Source organism: Pipistrellus kuhlii, unplaced genomic scaffold (genome assembly GCF_014108245.1).
Source record: "Pipistrellus kuhlii isolate mPipKuh1 unplaced genomic scaffold, mPipKuh1.p scaffold_m20_p_28, whole genome shotgun sequence".
Taxonomy (NCBI): Eukaryota; Metazoa; Chordata; class Mammalia; order Chiroptera; family Vespertilionidae; genus Pipistrellus; species Pipistrellus kuhlii.
The window spans coordinates 589,097-602,426 of NW_023425527.1; the positions used below are offsets into that span (position 1 = coordinate 589,097).

Sequence of the window (13,330 nt, forward strand, 5' to 3'; positions counted from 1 at the left end):
GATCTGTTTGGTTGTTTTTTTCTTCACCTGTTTACCTTAAAAAGTGGCGAGTCTTCTGGGAGCCAAGCATTTGGGCCGTACAGTGAGGATTAAGAAGCTCCCGTGGCCATCGCTTTCCCTTCACTGCCCCAAACCATAGTCAAGACTGGCTCTGGCCCTGTCTGCTTATGGTTGAGGACATCATGATGTAGTGTCCATTATGTGTCAGGGGAACATGGAAAATCATCCCTTCCCACTTCTGCTTGCCACAGCTCTGTCATCTGCCAAACTCAGCCAGGATTTCAGAGGAATAGGCAAAGCCTGAGGAACCCCCTCACAGGGAGAGTATTCTGATGTCAGCCTCTGTGTGAATGAATGGGGGATGGGGCATATGTGGGGAGGGAGGAGAAGTGGGAGGAGAAGGAGGCTTTATCCACTTAGGGTTTGTGGAGAATTAATCTCATGAACTACTGGGAGGAGAACTTAGTACCTTCTTTCTCCCGTGATCATTAGCTTCCAGCCTCATCTAGGGCCCTGAAGGTCAGAACCGCCATGTATGGTTGTGCAGGTTGTTCACTGTACAGTGGCATTCAGCCTCAGAAGTAAACGGAAGCTAAAATACAGCCTGCACTCCACTTGCTGTGGCCCTGGCACAGGCCAGCATCCACTGGAAAGGGGGCATACCTGTTTCAAGTGGGCATAAAGGGAATTAAACTAGTGGTGGCCCTTGAAAGGCAACGCAGCCAGGACACAAATCCTCCCTTTCTCTGGCCCGCTTCGCTGGATTAGAATAGGGCAAGAGTTTGGTCATTCCCAGGCCCTGACCGTGGTCTGGAGGGACACAGAGAACTTCATCTAACAGGGGTCAGACTTTGACTTTTAAGAAATAAGGTGTCAGCATATGTGTGTGTGTGTGTGTGTGTGTGTGTGTGTGTAGTGTGTGTCAAGGACTAAACTCCAGAATATCAGAAAGATTTGTTAATAATAGCATGGTTTAAAAATAAGAGCTAATATTTGTAGAGCCCTCACTCTGTGCTGGGTTCTCTTCTAAGTGTTTTAAGTGCATATATTATTGCATTTAATCTCTAGAACCATCATGGCGAGTATATTACTATTCCCCTGTCCAGAGAAAACTTGGAGAAGTTCTGTCAATTGTCCAAGATTTACCCAGCTTGTCAGCAGCAGGATTCAACCCCAGGCTGTGCTGAGTGCTCCCGGTATTCACACTCAGCCATCCACTCTCCTGCCTCCTAGCAGAGAAGTGTAAGCCAGGGGTTCCGCAGCTCTGTCTAAATCATTCCAGCATTTCCTAAACTTATCTGGCTCCAAAGCCCTTTTTTATCCAAACATTTATTAACATCTTCAGGAACTACTACTGTTCCACAGGACACAGCTTGGAAAACCTGTGCTATACTAATTACTGCCATTTGTGTAAAATGCTTACTTGTTTAGGGTAATTACTAGGCAGCACAGTGACTGTTATAATTAACTTCAGCTTAGCTTGGTGCCTGTTTTTATTTGATGCCACCACACATTCATGACTGCCCAGTTTTCTGTTGCCCAAATCCTTATCTTCGGATTTGAAAATCAGGGGATTTTTGTGTTTGTCTCATTTGCGGACCCATTACCCTCTGGCTACTTCTTTAAATGAGGGGTTTTCCAGGGCCCTGTGCTTCAGTCACTGTTCAATTTGAGTAGTTTCACCTATGTATATGGTTTTTACCATGATCTGGGCCCTGATAGCTGCCCTACATCCTGGACCTCTCCACTGTGGGTATCCCACAGGCTCTTCAGACTCCACATGCACACATATCAACCCCGGTCGTTAAGAGCATTGGCCCTGGAGCCAGAATGCCTGGTTTCTCACTGCTTTCTACCCCTCTTCTTCGAGCTGTGCAGATCTGGCCAAGCTATTTATAATGTCTCAAAGTTTTATTTCCTCATCTATAAATTGAGAATATAATAATATCTACCCCGTAGAGTTATGAGAAAATGCATGAAAAACTCCTGGCACAATGCCTGGTTCCTATAAATGATTAATAAATGTTAGCCATCATCAACATCTCTCTTCCACACTTGTATTTCTTACCTCAGTTCATGGCCCCATTATCCACCCAGGCACCAAGTCAGAAACCTGCAAGCACCCTAGATTTGAGACTCTCCCTTAACCATCACATCTCTGTCATCACTCTCCTCCTGAATATTTCTCCAGTTCAGGCCTCCTTTCATTATAAGTGCCTCATTTTCATTATGAATACCCTGCATCAGGTGCTCCTCCAGTTGGTTGCTTGCCCCCATTCTTGGTACCTTCCCAATCCACACTGCAGTGATCTATCTAAAATGCAAATCTCCAGGTCCCTCTCAACTAGAAGAAACCCCTGTGCTTTACCTAAACACACACACACACACACACACACACACACCCTCTCTGCCTTATCGCCCCACACTTCCCATCTCCCCCTTCAATCTCTGGTAACACTATCAACTGCCGATGGCTTCCCCCACACCCAGAGTCCACGTCTTTGTCCTTGTGGTTCTCTTGCCTACGAGGCTATGGCTTCCGTTTGTGGTTAATTCCTTTGCCTTCTCTGAATCCCAGGTGGATGCATATTTCTTTTCTTTGCTTTGGGCCATCCAGAGCTTATCACTGATCACATTCAATTAAACTTGTTAGTCATATGTTTGTCTATAGTTCCTTGCAGACAGGGATCATGTGTGGGCTGCAGAACTTAGCACAGTGCCTGGAACATGAGTAGTTCTCTGTGAGTAATGGTTAAACTGATGGTGCTCATTAATGGCTGAAAAGTATAGCTTAGAAAGACATTCTGTCTCTTCCTCCACTCAATGAACCATGACCATGCTTTCTTCTCTTTTTTTAATTTTTTTATTAAATTATTATCTGTGTACATATAGCATTGCCCCACCCCATACATGCCCTCCCTCCCCAGAGTTTTGTGTCCACTGGTTGTACTTATATGCATGTATACAAGTCCTTCAGTTGATCTCTTATCTTCCCTAGATCTCCCTACCCTCCCGGCTGTAATTTGACAGTCTGGTTGTTGCTTTACTGTCTCTATATCTATCTTTTGGTTCGTCAGTTTATAATGTTCTTTATTATCCATAGGCTCTCTGTCTTTGGAGGACCGGCAATGAATGCTATTTACACTGGGTCTTCCGGCCTAGAACCAGATTGCTAGCTAAGGTAAATCCCTGTTAGCTCTGGGGAAATTTTAGGTCTGATTTCTGAATTGATTTCCTCCTTAGAGTCTCTGTCCGGTAATTTGGCTGATTTCCTGACACCTTACAGATAAAGACAATCAAGGACTCTCCCACCCCAACTGACTGAGTCACCCAGAAGAAAAAGACCATCCAGTGATAGAGGTCACTTCAAGCCCTTGAGCTGTTGGCTTGCTTCAAGGGCTCCAGGAGGATGGAGAAAGGTGGGAGCGCACACACTGATATTCCCATTGCACTGCAGATCCTGGTATCAGGCCCCAGGGGGAAACCTAAGAAAGAAAGCAACATGACTAGCACTCCTGGAATCTGTCCCATTTCCTTGCTGATTTCTTGAGTGGCCTTAACAGACAAACTTCCCTAGGCAACCATTTTCCAAACCCCAAGCATTGCCCTTTTTCCCCAAGTTCCCTGAAATCTGGAGGAGCCAGCCAAGGGTAATCATGTGACTGGGAGCTAGTGAGATGAGCACTGGACTGGGAGTCAGAGGAGAAGTCCTAAGCCCAGTATGGTTCTAGTCAAGTTATTTCACCTTTCAGAATCTGGATTTCTTCATCTATTGATAAGAAATATAGGACTAGACAACCCGTAAGGTCCCTGTCAGCCCCAAAGTCTGTGATTCTCTGATTACAAACCCTCTCACAAAGGGTGCCTTCCCTGTGGATCAGAAATTTCTCTACCTCTAGCCTAGCTTAAATTTCCTTTTTTCTTTTTTCTTTTTTTTTCTGATTCTTCTCTCTGATACACTCAGAAGTCAGAGAGCATTTTTCTACACTTCCACCCCACCCTCCAAAACTGGGATATCATTTTATTCATCTTTGAATTCTCTCAATTAACAAAGTACCTTGACATAGCTAAGATTCAATGACTGATTAGAGTAGGGGTGTCAAACTCAATCAGAGAAGGGGCCAAAATCTAAAATCCAGCCTAAATCGCTGGCCGAATGGTTTACTGAACAGTCATAAACTGTCATTGTGATGGAAACGCAGCGGAGTGCAGTGATGACAGCGCCGTGCAGGCCATATTGCAAGGCCTGGCGGGACGGATTTGGCCCGCGGGCCTTGTGTTTGACACATGTGGATTAGAGCTTTAGTGAAATATTAAAGCAAATGGTCACCAAGAAGGAACCAGAGAGAAGATGTTCCAGTGGAAGTATATAATGGTTTCTAAGTCATGGCTTTCATAATTTAGGAGTCTTCCTCCTTCATTGTCTGGACATGTCGGAGGAACCCAGTCCCTGCCTTGAGAGAACCATAACAATGATATTGAGTTGTCAACCTCTGAATAACCAAAAGATTAAGGTAGGCTTATTGGGTTCGAGTAATGCATGAAGGAAAAAATAGAATCAGAATAGTGTCCCCTGACTCTATACGACATTTTACTCGGGGCATTTCACTGAGGCAAATCATTGTCATTTTTCTGGATTCACCCCACTCTTGAGCTAAATGCCCAAAGAATAAATAGCTGATTGAAGGGAAATGCACAGGCAGTTACAAAAAGCAGGAGTATGGGCATTGGGCAGTCAGAAACCATCAATTGCTCTTGGAGAGCTTCAACAGTGGGAGACAAGATTATATATGTGGGAGATCCTTGTCTCCACGGTCATAAAAACATACACTACGTTCTCTCACTGTCAGTCTCTTAGAGTGAGGTGGGGAATGGTGAGGGGAGCCCTAAAAAATGAGGTCTGCACAACTTGGCCTTCCTTTTAAGGACAATTTTTAGAGGGAAGATTTTGAAAATCTTCCCACTAGGAAATGGAGGCCCGACTTACATTTAACATAATAAGGTAATTCTATTTATGTAGCAGCTTTATTGAGATATAGTTCACATACCATAAAACTCACCTTTTTAAATTGCACAAATCAGTGGTTTTTAGTATATTCACGGAGCTGCATAACCAGCATCACCATCTAATTTTAGAACATTTTCACCCCCCAAAAAAGAAACCATACTCACAGTCAGTCACTCCCTTATTTCCCCCTAATCTCCACCAATTTACTTCCTGTCTCCATGGATTTGTCTGTGCTGGACATTTTGTGTAAATGGAATCATAAAATATATGGTCTGTTGTGCCTGTCTTATTTCACTTAGTATAATGTTTTCAAGGTTCATCTATGTTATCCATGAATCTGTGCTTCATTCCTTTTTATGGCCAGTTAATATTCTATTGTGTGAGCATATCAGATTTTATTTATCTATTAATCATTTGGGTTGCTTCCACTTTTTAGCTGTTATGAATAATGTCTCTATAAACATTCATGTGCAAGTTTTTGTGTGGCTATATGCTTTCAATCCTCTTGATATACAGTATATACAATACCTATGTATGTGTGGGATTGATGGGTTTTATGGTAACTCTGTGCTTAACCTTCTGAGGAAGGGTCAGACTGTTTCCCAAAGCAGCAACATTCCTATCAGCAACATGCTGTTATTACTTGTCTTTTTGGTTAAAACCAACCTAGGGTGTATGAAATGATATCTCATTGTAGTTTTGATTTGCATTTTCTTGGTGGCTAATGATGTTGAGCAGCTTCTCACGTGTTTATTGGCAACTTGTATATGTTCTTCAGAGAAATATTTATTCAGATCCTTTGTTCATTTTTAAATTAGGTTATTTGTCTTTTTATTATTATGGAGTTGTAAGAGTTCTTTATATGTCCTGGATGCTATCCCTTCATATAGTTTACAAATACGTTCTCTCATTCTGGGATTGTATTTTCACTTTCTTGATGGTGAAACTTGGAAGTATGAAAGTTTTTCTCTTTTCTTTTAAGGGGAGAATGTGAGTGCAGTTCCCCACTACCACAAATTACGCAGTTGAATTTCTTACAGTTGGAGAAATTGCGTCAGCGCAGCAGGAGTGCAATGGGTTAGCCTCACCCTAAAGAGACCACCTTTGTGATCATGATAACTACCCTACAAGGTAAGTAAAAAAAAATTTTTTTTAATTTTGATGAAGACCAATTTGTCTATTTTTCTTTTTGTCCTGTGGGTTTTTTTTTATTTTTTAAATCCTCCCCTGAGGATATTTTTTTCCATTGATTTTTAGAGAGAGTGGAGGAGAAAGGAAAAGATGGAGAAATTTTTAGATAGAGTGGCAGAGAGAGGGAAAGACAGAAATATCAATGTGAAAGAAACACACCGATTGGTTGCCTCCTGCATGAGCCCAACCAGGGCTGGGCCCAGGGAGGATCCTGAAACTGAAGTACATTCTCTTGACCAGCATTGAGCCTGGGACCATTAGGTTCGCAGGCCGCAGGCCGATGCTCTATCCACTGAGCCAGACTGGCTAGGGCTGATTTGCATTTCCTTGGTGGCTAATGATTTTGTGCTTTTGATGTCATATCCAAGAAATTACTGTCTAAACCAAGATCACAAAAATTTATTCTTATGTTTTCTTCTAAGAGTTTTAGCTCTTGCTAAATGATCCATTTTGAATTTTTATGTAAGATGTGAGGTGGAATCTAACTTCTTTGTTTTGCATGTGTATATTCAATTGCCCCATATCATTAGTTGAAAAGACTATTCTTTTACCACTAAATTGTCTTGGCATCCTTATTAAAGATCAATTGACCATAAATATAGGAATTTATTTCTGGACTCCTAACTCTGTTGTATTGATCTGTATATTCTCATGCCAGTACCACACTCTCTTCATAGCTTAGTAACAAATTGTAAATCTGGAAGTGTGAATCCTCCAACTTTGCTCTTCTTTTTCAGGATTCTTTGTCTATTCTCAGTCCCTTGCATTTCCATATGACCTTTTCTATATAAAAGCCAGCTAGTATTTTGATGGAGATTATGTTGAATCATAGATCAATTTGATGAGTATTACTATCCTAACAATATTAAATTTTCTGATCTATGAACATGGGATTTATTCTCTTTTAGTTAGGTCTTCTTTAATTCCTTTGAATAATGTATTACAATTTTCAGTATACATGCCTTAAGTTTCTTTTGATAAATACATTCCTAAATATTTCATTCTTTTGTTAGTATAGATAGAATTATTTTCTTAATTTTATATTCAGATTGTTCATTGCTAGTATATAGAAATATAATTGATTTTTGTGTATTGTCCTTTTGTATTCTGCAACCTTGTTGATCTCATTAATAAGTCCCTCATAGTTTTTGTACGTCTGTGTTCTTTAGAATTTTCTATACATGAGGCCATATCATATATGAATAGAAATTGTTTTACTCCTTCCTGTCTGATCTGGGTGCCTTTTATTCCTTTTTCTTGCTTAATTGTTCTGGCTAGAACCTTCAGTACAGTGTTGAATAGAATTGGTGAGAGTAAATTTCCTTATCTTGTTCCTGATCTTAGGAGGAAAGCTTTTCAGTCTTTCACCACTAAGTCTACTGTTAGATGTGGGTGTTTTTTATATGCTCTTTATCAAGCTTAGGAAGTTTACTTCTATTTATAATTTGTTGAGTGTTTTTTTAGTAAAAAGGTATTGAATTTTTTCAAATATTTGTTTTACATATATTGAGATGATCATGTGGCTTGGGTCCATTATTTTATTAATATGGTATATTATGTATATTGGTTTTCAAATATTAAACCAATCTTGCATTCGTGAGATAAATCCCAGTTGGTCATGATGTATAATTCTTTTTATTGTTGCTGGGTTCATTTTGCTAGTATTTTGTTGAGGATTTTTGCATCTACATTGATATGTTGGTACATATTTTTCTTGTGATGTCTTTGTTTGGCTTTGGTATCTGGGTAATACTGGAGTCATGAAATAAGTTGGAAATGTTTCCTCCTATTGTATTTGTTAGAAGAGTGTGGAATATTGATATTAATTCTGTAAAGATTTGGTAGAATTCAGCAGAGAAGCCATCTAGGCCTAGAATTTTCTTTGTGGAAAGTTTTACAAACACTAACACAGTCTCTTTTGTCTATTCAGATTACCTATTTCTTGAAGTAATTTCAGTAGCTCGTTTCTAACAATTTGTCCATGTTATCTAGGTTATCTAATTTAATAGCATTAAATAGTATACTTGTTCACAGTATTCCTTTGTAATCCTTTTCCTTTCTCTAAGATCTGTAACAATGTCCCTTCTTTCATTACTCCTTGTAGTAACCTGAGTCTTCTCTTTTTTCTTGGTCAGTCTAGCTGAAGATTTGTCAATTTTGTTCATTTCTTCAAAGAACCAACTTTTAATTTTACTATTTTTTTTTATTGCTTTTCTATTAACGGGATGGTTTGGAGCACCCAAATGATGTAAGCTGTTTGGGTCAGAGGAAACTCAGACAGGGACTATTTGTTAGAGCAGCTGGATTCAAACTCAACTTCTTGTTTAGTTCACTCTAAAAATGTATTTTTATTGATTTTTTTACAGAGAGGAAAGGAGAGGGATAGAGAGTTAGAAACATCAATGAGAGAGAATCATCGATCAGCTGCCTCTTGCACACCCCCTACTGGGGATGTGCCCGCAACCCAGGTACATGCCCTTGACCGGAATCGAACCTGAGACCCTTCAGTCTGCAGGCTGACGCTCTACCCACTGAGCCAAACTGGTTTCGGCTGTTTAGTTCACTCTAAACAGGGTTTTATTTTAGTGTCTCCCTCATCCCCATGACTCCTGGAGAGATATGACAAAGAAGATAGAGACCATACCATTACTTGGGGCCTGTGAGGAACAACTATTCCATTAAATCCATAAACACTTCTCAAACATTAACAGGCTGGGAGGAGGACACCAAGGGGGGCAGGGATGAGTAGCCAGAATCAGCCTCAGAATTTTCCAAGTTCACAGTCTAGTTGGGGAGACACACAACCAACCTTAACACAGGTCAGACTACAATGAGGGCTGTGATTGTGAGCAAAATACTCATGGGAGCATTGGGCTAGGGAGGCAGTTAGTTAATCTGTCTGGAAGAATTAGGGAACATTGTCTGAAAGAATTAGGAAACAGGAGAGTTAGCATTTGAGGTAAGTCTTAAAGCATAGTAGGATTCAGGGGAAAAGAGAAAATGGAGGGAGGGAAGGTTCTTCAGTCAGAAAGAAGCATACAGCCGAAACCGGGTTGGCTCAGTGGATAGAGCATCAGTCTGCAGACTGAAAGGTCCCAGGTTCGATTCCAATTAGGGCATGTACATTGGTTGTGGGCACATCCCCGTAGGGGGTGTGCAAGAGGCAGCTGATTGATGTTTCTCTCTCATCGATATTTCTAGCTCTCTATCCCTCTCTCTTCCTCTCTGTAAAAAAATCAATAAAATATATTTGAAGAAAAAAAGAAAGAAGCATATAAGCCAAGGCAGGGAATGGTAGGAAGCCAGGCCTGGCAGGGACAGAGTGTGCTGGGAAGGGAACAGGCTGGACAGAAAAGCTAGGGCCAGACTTTGGATGGGCCTAACGGATGTGCTTAGGAGCTAGAATGTTATCCTTAAGGAACTTGGGGCCCAATGAAGGGCACTGAGCAGGAGGATGCATGACTAGCTTCTGTAGGAATGTGGGGCTACAACAAAAACCTAAGTCAGTTTATTCAGGTTTTATGGTACCATCTAAACCCCTAGAAACAGTAAAGATAGCTGCCTTTGCCATTGTTGATCATTCCTCCTTGGTACTGTCTCCTCCCTAAGCTTCCATGGCACAATGCTTTCCTGATTTCCTTCCTAACTCTCTAGCTGCCTTAGCAGGCTCCTTTTCATCTGCCTGTCCCAAGAGTTGGTGTTCCTCAGAGTTCTCTTCTAGATCCTTTTCTCTTCCACTAGACAGTTCTCCCTTGGAGATCTCACATGTTGCCATGGCTTCAGTGACTGGCTATGGATTGGGAACTCCCAAATTTATAGGTAGCTTTCTCAGACCTTTCTCCTTGTGTGGACCACCAGACCTAACTGTTCATTAGACATCTCCATTTAGGTGCTATCTTCATTAAAATTAGGTCCAGCTGTGAGTAGAAGGCAACCCCCCACCCAACCCCCCAAGGAAAATGACCCAAATAAGATAGGAGTTTATTTCTCTTTTAGATAAAAGGAATTCAGAGGTATTAAGACCAGGCCTGGGATGACAACCTAGAAGTCATATCTCTGAAATCTGTCCCTTTGCCCTTTCCCCCAAGCCACTATCCTCCTCCAGATCAACTGCAACAGCTTTGCCATTCTTGCTCCTCTCAAATAAATGATCTCTACACTGTCCAATAGGTGAGCCACTAGACATGTGTGGCTACTGAACACTCAAAACGTGGCTCATTCAAATTGTGATGTGCTGTAAATATAAAACACACATTGGATTTTGAAGGTTTAATACGAAAAAGTAAAACATCATTAAGATTTCTCTATTGATTATATGTTAAATAATATTTTTGATATATTGAATTTAATAAAACATTGTTCAAAATTAACTTCACCTATTTGTTTTTACATTTTTAATGTGGCCACTGGAAATTTTCAAATTTCTTGTGGCTCACATGTATGGCTCTCATATTTCTGTTGAACAGCACTGCTCCCTACAAAAGCAAAACAATCTTTCTTAAACACAAATATGAGCTTGTCACACGTCTTAAAACCTTTCAGTGGTTTGTCATTGCCTTTAGGATAAAGTTCATTCTACTCCATATAGTTTTCAAGCCCAGACCCAGCCTCGCCCTCCAGCCTTATCTTTCACAACCTCCTCTCTCCACCTGCCCCTTGCACAAACACACACCCTTTGTTGTTGATACCCACACAACCAGGTCCTTGCCTCCTATTGCCCTTTCCCAGCATGGAAGGACATCCAGTGGATTGACTGCCCTAGACCCCTCCAGAGACCCCTCTGCCATGGGCTGTTCCATGTGGAGTTTCTGATCCCAAAAGAGTCCAGCACAGAAAGGGTGGCTAGATTACCCTTTGCCCTACCCAAGTGGGTCCTGAAGGTGGGACTCACGCTGGGGCCCTCCCTCTTGGGGCAGACCCTGCACCTGGCAAAGCCATTGCTCACAGCTTTTATTACCCTCGTCTCTCTTTTCCTTTCACAGCCAGGTCAGATCTCACAAAGCAATAGGCATTACCTGCAGTTCCCAACCTGGAGAACTGAAAACACAGGCCCAGCATGCTGCCAACAGCAGCCACCTGGAAGAGGCTCTGTAATTACACACAGACAGGGGTCTGCCTTCCTGCTCTCACTCATCTATGAAACACTTCCATTCCCTCATGTCCCAGGGTGCCTTAAAAAATGAAATATGAACCTGGGCGCTTCAGAAGAGTGAGTCCCGACTCCCCACTCCACATGGCAGACAGTAGAGCTCCCCACGATTCAAATCCTCTCAGTCATCTATTCGTTCCTTCATCCAGGACACGCTTAATGGCCCCCTGCCATGTAGTAGCACTGGCCCTGGGGTTGGAAACACATTAAATACGACCCATGTCCTACTTTTGAAAAGCTCACAGTCTAGTAAGGAAGTTAAGGTACCTAAGTAGTTTCAGGAAAAAAATAAAATAAAAAACTGACGTAGAGAGGGTTTCTTGGGCAACTGCAGTCATGACGGGGGCTGCCCCCAATGCCTCAGCTCCGTGCCCCAGGCGGCGGGCTCCCCCAAAGCGCCGCTGCAGTACAGCCTTCTTCTGCACTACCTGGTGGGTGACAAGGGTCAGCCCAGGCTCCTGGAGCCCGAGTCCAACCAAGAGTGAGGAGAACATGACCGAGAGGGCGATGGAAAGCTGCGTGCGCCTTCAGAGCCGCGCTGGCCTGCATGGGAGGATTTAGCTGGGGAGGTGCATTTGGGGTGTTCACCACCAGCATGGATACCAGTGTGGGCTTTGACCCTAAGGATCCTTATCGACAGCAAAAGAAGTTGTTAAAGACATGGGCAGAGAGGAATGTCCCACGTCAAAAAATGTTGCCATTGTGGGAGTCATGTTTTCTTGCACTGAGTGTTTGGTCGAATCTGACAGGGGAATCAGATTGGAAGAACAGTGTCATTTGTGGCTGCATCACTGCAGGAGCCATTGGTTTCAGAGCTGGCTTAAATGCCGGGGTCATTGCTTTCTCTGCTGCAATCGATGATTTTCTACGGCGAGAGTGACTGCCTCTGGGGAAGACACCACCAGCCCAGAGCTGTCCTGTGGAGGGCATTTTTGCACCACTCCAGGGCCCTCGCTTCAGACACGGAAGACATTTGTTTCCTCTCATATAGTCCATGTTATGAGGAGCCACCTGGCCACTGGATGCCTCAGCCTCTGAGCAGCCACACACTCTTCTCCTGGACGCCCGCCAGCCACTCTCTTCCCGGCAGGTTAGGAGTCAGCATGTTGACTTGTAGAAATTAAACTCCACAGAGATTGGGTGCTGACCACACTTGGCCCTCTGGTTGGTTGGTGCTGTGGGAACAGAGGTGACTTACAGACCCAGGAAGCTGCTCCATGCAGTCATCCCTCTCAAGTATTTGCCCTGAGGGCAGGGCACAGTACATTTATGTCTTCTGACCAATTAAGTCACTTTGTTTAGCATCCTGCTATCCTTGTTTAAAAAATGTATTTATATTACAGTTTTTTAAAAAAGTGATGTGTTATAAAAAAAAGTGAAGATAAAATCCTAGATAAGAAAAAGATAATTTTGGAAAGGGTGGCTGTTCCTTGAGAGGTAATATAGTATAATGGTTAAGCATATAGACTCTGGGGACACGGGCCTGGGTTCAAATCCTGACTTTGCCACTTAATAACTGGGTAACCCAGTGGAGAAATGGGGAGAATTTTGAGGTTATGAAGAAGAGAGTTAGTGTCCAGAAAATTTAGTGTAGTAGAATACAGTGGGTGTCAGCTGGTATAAACAGGGAACGTAGTATAGAACATGGGTTTTTCTGCAAATGGGGAGCAGGAAGGTAGGGCGTTCTATTGAGGTAGATGGACAGGGGCACAGAACAAAATGTGCTGTTTTCATGGAATTCCTGTTGGATACCATAGAGCCTGTTAGTAAGGAAGAGGTGAGGCTAGTAAATTGGGTTGGGGTTAAACTTTGGAACACTGAATGCCAAAATGGACTTAAGGAGAAGTACAATGACACAGACAGCCTTGAGAGGGCAGCTTGCCCACCTAGCCGCAAGCAGTGGTCCTCATCTTCAGAGCCACATTCTGTTAAGCTAAACTTCTGGTCTTCAAAGATGAGGAGCCAGCCCCTGGGGCATGGTG

The 13,330-nt window shown here is 42.5% G+C and overlaps 1 non-coding gene and 1 pseudogene across 1 annotated transcript; one reads left to right on the forward strand and one right to left on the reverse strand.

The window, feature by feature from the left end:
- Window positions 1–5,988: 5,988 nt before the first annotated feature.
- On the reverse strand, window positions 5,989–6,147 carry LOC118728130. The gene has a single exon (XR_004990798.1). It is a non-coding gene; the product is annotated as a U1 spliceosomal RNA (small nuclear RNA).
- A 3,320-nt stretch (window positions 6,148–9,467) lies between these two features.
- LOC118728108 lies at window positions 9,468–12,694 on the forward strand (annotated as a pseudogene).
- Window positions 12,695–13,330: the final 636 nt, after the last annotated feature.